We start from the raw sequence: 7,618 nt of genomic DNA on the forward strand, positions 1-7,618 counted from the left end.
TTAGTGATCTATAGAATGTTTGAGTGCATGTGTGTTAGATACTGCATTTAATTTCTAAAACAGAGTGCATTGCGTGCAGAATGAATGTGTTTCACGGCACAGCAGCCCCAGCAATTGTAGGAAAAGGGCTTGATTGCATATTAATGCGTCCGGCCTGTTGTGGAAAGCACTGCAAGACTCTTTCATTTTAGTACTGGTGAGCGGACATCCCAGCTCTTAAAAGCCGGATGACTAAAAGCTAGGCCCCATTGTGGAGTTTCAAGAATAGGCATACATTATTGGGGCGTATAAAAGATTAAATGAGATGTCCAGGATCACACAGCGTTTAAGGGGTGAAGCTGGGATTTGTACCAATACTGCAATTCCTGCAGTTGAGCGCTTTCTCTTCCAGCTCTCAACATGAACTAAAACAATCTAATGTTTATAAAACTGACTTGCAAGAGTATGCAACCCGTATTTCCAAAACTGACAATTCTAAAACCCAAAATATTGCTGACGGGGGCTACACAACATGGGAATGATTTTAGCGTCAGTTCTCGATTATCAAGGGGAGTTCCAGCAATGCAAATAGGCAACACCTCGCAGAAAACAGCACAGTAATACAAGGGATCCTATATGTTTTGACCAGGATCACTGTGCCGTCTGCTGGCATTGCCAGGGTACAAGCATGAACACTTTTGCTGCATAGTCCCGAATTTGCATACTCGTTTGCCGCTTGGACAGATATTCTATGCATATCTTTAAAGGGATTGCTTAGGTTTTAAGAATGCTCAGCTGAGCAAACTGATTTTAATCTCTAACTGGTGCAGGAACAGTGCTGCTAATCGTGCTGCTTGTGCTGCAAACCCAAGTAATTGTGCAGGTATATTTGTGAACTTCAGATTTAAAAACGGTTCAGCCAGCCTCACTGGGAGGGGCCCTTCTGATCCTTCACATGAACACATATCCCTACAATAAGTGCTTAACACACTGAGACAACTTCTGAACCCCTGTTGATGAATATGGATTTCAACTTTGGCTAGTGCACACGATCAGCAACATTCCCACAGGGGGAAAGTAACGCTACAAAGATCGTGGTACCCAAACTATGTATTCCACAATGAAAACGAAAGGCAGGGCACGTTTTAATTGATCAAGGCAGAATGTACTTGTCAAAAATGACAGGCAATGGGTTTGAAGCCTCAGCAGCATGCAATCAAATTTTCCTGGCATGTGCTATTTTAGCCTAATGTAAACTGGAATCTTGCTTTAGACCAGGCAGCATTGTGGGGGCCCTGGGCAGCCACCCCATGAGCCCTCAAATAAAAACGTCTCTGGAGTCTACTGTCTTGTGGCAAGGAATGAGAGATTCCTAGTAGCATGGAGCATGCAGAAGCCCGTATGCATTGTGGTGCTATTAAAAAGAAGGGGCTTGCAGATTACAGTAAAAGGCATACACTAGGGGCTGTGTATTGAAGTATCGCCTGTGGTTATAGGACAAATAGATATATTGTAGTTACTATGAATGAACTGCATGTTAAGCTCACACTGGATAGAGTATATTAAGTAAAACACAGCATAGTGGTTAATTTAGCAAAAAGGGAATAAGTACAGACACTGCTGGGAGAACTGATAGAGGTAGGTAACCAAAGCAGGGTGAGAATTTTACGAGAAATAAGAAGGGATGGTTCTGCGCCAAGTTCACTAGAAAAGCATTCCATGATTTGGGGACAAGACGGGGGAGCTTAGCCCTGTGGCATTAGCCCTTTTTGGTGAATGTGGACAGCAGTGGGTAACAAGGAGTCCATGAGCAAGAGCACTGGGGAGTAGCGCAGGATTTAAGAAATGCTTGCTCCTCGCATTGCATGTCAGAAAAGCTTCTCACTTAGGTAGGCCCTGCAGCGACACGTGTGTATGTGTTTATGTATTGTTAAGTGCTGTATGGAAACAGAATGCTAGCAGTAGTGGTGATTTTTAACACTAATGTTGCAGGGTGAGCGGACATAACTGAATTGTTAAATGAGGATTTTAATCCTCGCATGGGAAGGGGGAATTCAAAGCTGTGTATGACCATCCTGCGCACCCAATGGGGGAACCAGCGATGACAATGAAACAGGTTTTAGCTCCATTTCTATTCCTCTATATTGTGGGGTGGCAAGCAGCCTAGTGCAGGTAGCCAATCTGGCCCTGGCCGAGCATCGCAGAAAATATTGGCTGGGTCATTGCGCCAGCAGTCCTAGTGGCACATACATGCAGGACTGCCAGCAACATAGGCAAATGGAATATGGCAGTCAGTGTACGAATGTTGCTTTCTATAGCATGCGTGGCTCTGAAGGAGCCAGAGAATGGAGGTCATAGCCTAATTTAGCTGTCTCCTCGCTCTTAACCCCTTTCTGGGCTAGCAGAGATCCTGTAAAGGGCAGAGTCTGTGTCTGTGCATATCTGTGAATGCCACCAGCCTCATACATGTCCCTCAATGGGGTGCTGTTTGGACACGTGGCGTTCATACCGTTTGGTTGCAGACACCATGGCTCAGATATTGCTTTGTATTTCTGAGATGTGGACTTTTAGTTAAGTTTATTATGTATGTGCGTTGTATGGCAGAGGCACAGTGTTCCCAGTTTTGCGAACTACCTTTGGGGGCATTAATAGGTGCTTTATTTTAAGAAATTGTATCCATGTGCATTATTTGTTAATGCCTTCACATTAGTCCAGTCCAGGTGTCAGTGAGCTGGGAAAAACCATTGCAGACATTTCAGTGGATTCCAGGCTGTTTAGACTCATAATTAGACCAGGTTTATGATGTCACATGTCTGTGGGCTTGGACAGTAAATTGCACATCTTGGAAGCCATTTTTCCCAAAATGCCTTGCATAGGGAGAAGCCACCGGCCCACTGAGTGGTGTGAGGTGGCCTAGCTCACTCCCAAATTCCCGCCAAGACATGTACGCCCCACCAACTTCCAAGTCACCAGCCGCCACTGGGCTGTGCTGACCCTAGCAGCAGCATCAGTTAAATGTACCAGCACTGTGTAAGACTTACATTTGTGACTTTAAAAGAGGAGCCTTTCCTCCATGGTTGGCCAGTGAGCAGCTCATCTGGCGCAAAGTCATGTGTATTCTTTCAAAGAATACCGAGAGTTGCATACTGCGGCACTCTGCACTTTTAGAGCCTGTGAGGATTTTTGTGAGATGCTTGCAAGGATGGCAGTGTAGTAATACAATTTAACACTGATAATGACGAGACATGAATGAGCAGGTGGTGTAAGTATGGCGGGGAAAGGAAAGGGCCGGAGGTATTAGCGAATGAGATAGTGAAAGGGAAGTAATGACACAGGGACGTCACTCCACCAGAATGATAGAGGTAGCGGAAGTGACATCTCAATGACCCTTGACCTCTAATGATACCACTATAGGAAAAGTTTTAAACATCTTTAATTCTTAGGATAGCAAAGGGGACCACGGGGCAACAAGGGATACCTGCGGGGGTAAAGCCACGACCCCTGGTGACCCCCAAATGACGTCCCTGCATTGGCACTCTAACGATAAAGTGCAACAAACAGAGTTTAGCATGTAACCTGGCATGGCATGAGTAAGGGTTATTTTACAGCTACAAAAGTAGTGTTAGAATTAAAAGAGGTAGTGATAAACCTTTTTTTTTTAAAGAATTTTATTGGTTTATTCAAAACAAACAATACAAACCAAACTTTGCAGTGCATGTGTTAACATTTCAATTAGTACATCACATAAATGTGCTCACTGCTTCCCTTATCCCACCCCCCATTTCGAGCCTATCCTATCTCACTTCCTATTCCTGCATCCTGTGACAGGGTGTCCCTTTCTATAGGTTCCACTGGGTCTCTTATTGACCCAAATACCTCAGCTACTAACAATTTCCAGGCCACCAGGGTCTCTGTCTCCTCCTCCCCCCCAGCGCTGCTCGCCTCTTGCCACACCATAGTTTCTGCCTCCACCCATTTCTGCAAGTCCTTCCACCATACCTCTATTCGTGGCCTGCGGCTGCCTTCCACCCCATGGCAATCCTTCTCTTCGCAAGCGCATATGCCAAGTCCTTTAGTTTGCTTACATGCTTGAGCTTGCGTGGTCTAGGGAACCCCCCCAACAAGCAGGCCCACACTGTATCAATCACCATCTGAACCCCATGTTCTGCTAGCCTGTGTGCAACTTCGCTCCAAAAGCGCTCGACAATCGGGCATGACCAGAACATATGCACCATGCCCGCCTTCTCTTCATCACATTTAGGACACGCTTGCCGTCCTGCATCTTTGAACCTAGATATTCTCTGGGGTGTCATATACGCCCTATGTGTAACATACAGTTGCATCTGCTGTAGTCTTGCATTCCGTGACACCTTCTTATGGTACCCTTGGGCACATTCCCACATCCCATCCTCCATCGGGGCCCCCACTTCCGCTTCCCAGTCTAGTCTCAATTGTGTTACCTCCTTTCCTACTTTCGACATCATCAGCTCGTATATTCTAGATATCTCATGTCCTCCCAATGCTATGTCATATATTACATCTATGGTAGCATCTGATTCTTCTTCCAACACCACTTCAGGCCATGTCCTCTTAATTCTCTGCACCATTCTGTGGTACGTAATAAACTGGCCAGCGTGCAACCTGGTTTCTTCCCCCAACACTTCAAGGTCTATTATAGTTCCCTCTTGCCAAACCTCACCCATTGTTGCTATCCCAACAGGTTCCCAGTGGTTTCTAATTATCATCCTTAGTTGCTCATCCCCACCCACCAGTGCTACCAGGGGTACCTGCGGGGAACACAGGGACGGGTTCTCCATCATCTGGCATGCCCTACGCCACATCCTCCACCCAAGTACCATCATCTTTGGATGCCCCACCATTGCTACCTTAGGAAGCCACACAATCTCTCTTAAATAAAATGGGGTACAATCTTGTCCAAACAGCCTGGATTCAGAAGTCACCTCCTCTGAGAGCCATTTACTAACATATTGAAGTTGGCTTGCTATATAATAGACTTCATAATTCGGCAGCTTTATCCCCCCCTTCTCATAGACATTCTGCAGCTTCCAAAGGGCCACCCTGTTCCGTGTGCCATGCCACAGGAAATCCCTGTACATAGTGTCCAGTCTAGTGAAGATCTTCCTTGGTATCCAGTGTGATATATTCCCAAAGTAGTGCAGGAGCCTAGGTAAGACCACCATCTTCAGCAGTGCCCCACGTCCCATCATTGCTAAGGGTAATTTCACCCAAAACGTCATGCAATTTTCGATTTTCTTAATGGACACCTCTGTGTTGCGCTCATGCTCCTCCGCTACCGTGTGGCATACATCCACCCCCAAATAGCAAAACGTGCTGACCTCCCAAGATATCTGTAACACCGGTAGCTGTTTCAATGGGATCCCTTTATATCCACCCAATGGGAACAGGCTAGATTTCTGAGGGTTCACCGCTATACCAGACAGCCCCGCATATCTTTCCATAACCACCAGTATGTATTGGAGGTTTTCCTCAGGGTGTCTCAAATACAACAGCATGTCATCCGCATATATAGCCAAAATATAAAGCATAGAAGAACAGGGACATCTTGTCTGGTACCTCTGCTGAGTTGCCATCTTTCTGATATCACTGCTCCTGTCTTGACACTGGCTAGCGGTTTGCTGTATAACCTTTTCGCCCACCGTAGATACCCAAGCCCCATTCCATACCCAGCCATGGCCGCCAGCAGCCATGGCCATTTGACCGAATCGAAGGCCTTTATTGCATCCAGTGACACAATTGCCAGCTCCCCTTCATTTTCGTTCCCATATTCAATAACTCGAGTCGTCTGTGATTATTAGATATATTTCTATTCGGGACGTAGCCCGTCTGGTCAGGATGTATCACTTTGCCAATAACCCTCCGCAGTCTGTTTGCCAAGACGGCCGTCAATATTTTGCTATCTTGATTTAGCATTGACAGAGGTCTATATGAACCGCAGCTATGCCCCGGCTTATTAGGCTTAGGAAGCGGTATTATGATTGCCTCTCTGAGCGACACTGGGAGTTTGCCCAGCTCGTATGCTTCATTCAACATATTTAGCAGTGGGGGGAGCACCTCTCCTTTGATTACTTTATAAAATTCACTTTGGAGTCCATCCGCCCCCGGTGTCTTACTGGTGGGCAACTGTCTCACCACTTCTTCTAGCTCCTCTAAAGTAATTGGGGCATCTAGCTCTTCCTTTTCCTCAGCACTGATCTGTGGCAATCCTATATCCTCTAGTGTTTCTGCTATCACCTCGCAATTGCTCTCCCCATCATCCCCATATAGTTGTCTGTAGTAATCCGCAAACCCCTAGTTAACTCCCTCTTGGGTGTCAACCACACTACCATCTTCCCTCGTTATTGTTCTAATCATGGATATGGGGGTTTCACTTTTATATAACCACGCCAGAATCCTTCCCAGTTTAAACCCCCCAGCATGCTGTCTCTCTATATATTTTTTGTAATTAAGGTTACACAGCCTTTCCCATTGTTCCGCACATTTTTGCTGCAGTCTGACTATCAGGTTGGTTTCTTCCTTAGTATTATCTCCCCCTCTCAATACCCTTTCCAATTCTTCCTCCGTGTTTTGCAGGTCAGCCTGGATCCCACCCTGCAATCCTTTAGATTTCGCTGTAGCTGCCCCTCTTATCACAACTTTAAAGGCTTCCCACAGTGTACCCGCCGAGTCTACACTAGCGTTATTCGTTTCGAAGTAAGCAACAATCTCATCCCTCATGTCTTCCCTAAATAGGGGGTCTCTTAGTGCCTCTGCTCTGAGGCGCCATGTCAGAATCCTCGCCCTTGGGGGTCGGTATTGCCATGCAAGGATCAAGGGAGAGTGGTCCGAGAGGACCCTCGCTTTATATTCAGCTTGCATGACCTCCATCAGTACAACTGGTGTGACAAAAGCATAGTCCAGCCTAGTATGTAACTGCTGTGGGGCTGAATAGTGCGAGTATTGCCTCTCATGAGGGTGCCGTGCCCTCCACGTATCTTCAAACCCAAAGTCATTCAACAGCCTCCGCAACGCCTTAGCAGCTGATGCGTGTCTATCCTCAGATGCGTGTCTATCCTACCATCCTCCCATCCATCTCAACTATCGTTTGTACCAGCTGAAACCGGACATGTGGCGCCACCCATATAAGTACTCCCCTGGCATACGTCAAATATGTTGAGCCCGCTATAGTTCCCTTCCATTTCTTCTCAATCATCTCCATCCTATCTCGCGTCAGGTGAGTCTCTTGCAGCAGGGCTATGTCTATCTTCTGTCTGCGCAAGTATAACATAACCTTGTTTCTTTTTAAGTAGCTATTGAACCCCCGGACGTTCCAGGTAATTATTTTAAGGTCCCCCATGGCCTATTAAAACCCCACCTCTTCTCACATCAGTGCAGTCCATTTTCAAAATCAATCCCTTTCTGTATAGGCTCGTTTCCCAACTAAAAATCTGCTTAACTAAAAACACGTCAAACACCCCAACTTTCCCCACGCCAAACACCCAGATCTCCCAAACCTCCTATCTCCCCGCCCTGCCCCAACAATATCTCCAACTTCCCCGGAATTCCCCCATCTCCATTCTCCCTCCCTAGCCCCAACTTGCCCCGTCTCCCCAACTGTCAC

Source organism: Ambystoma mexicanum, chromosome 10 (assembly GCF_040938575.1).
Source record: "Ambystoma mexicanum isolate Mex_15411 chromosome 10, UKY_AmexF1_1, whole genome shotgun sequence".
Classification (NCBI taxonomy): domain Eukaryota; kingdom Metazoa; phylum Chordata; class Amphibia; order Caudata; family Ambystomatidae; genus Ambystoma; species Ambystoma mexicanum.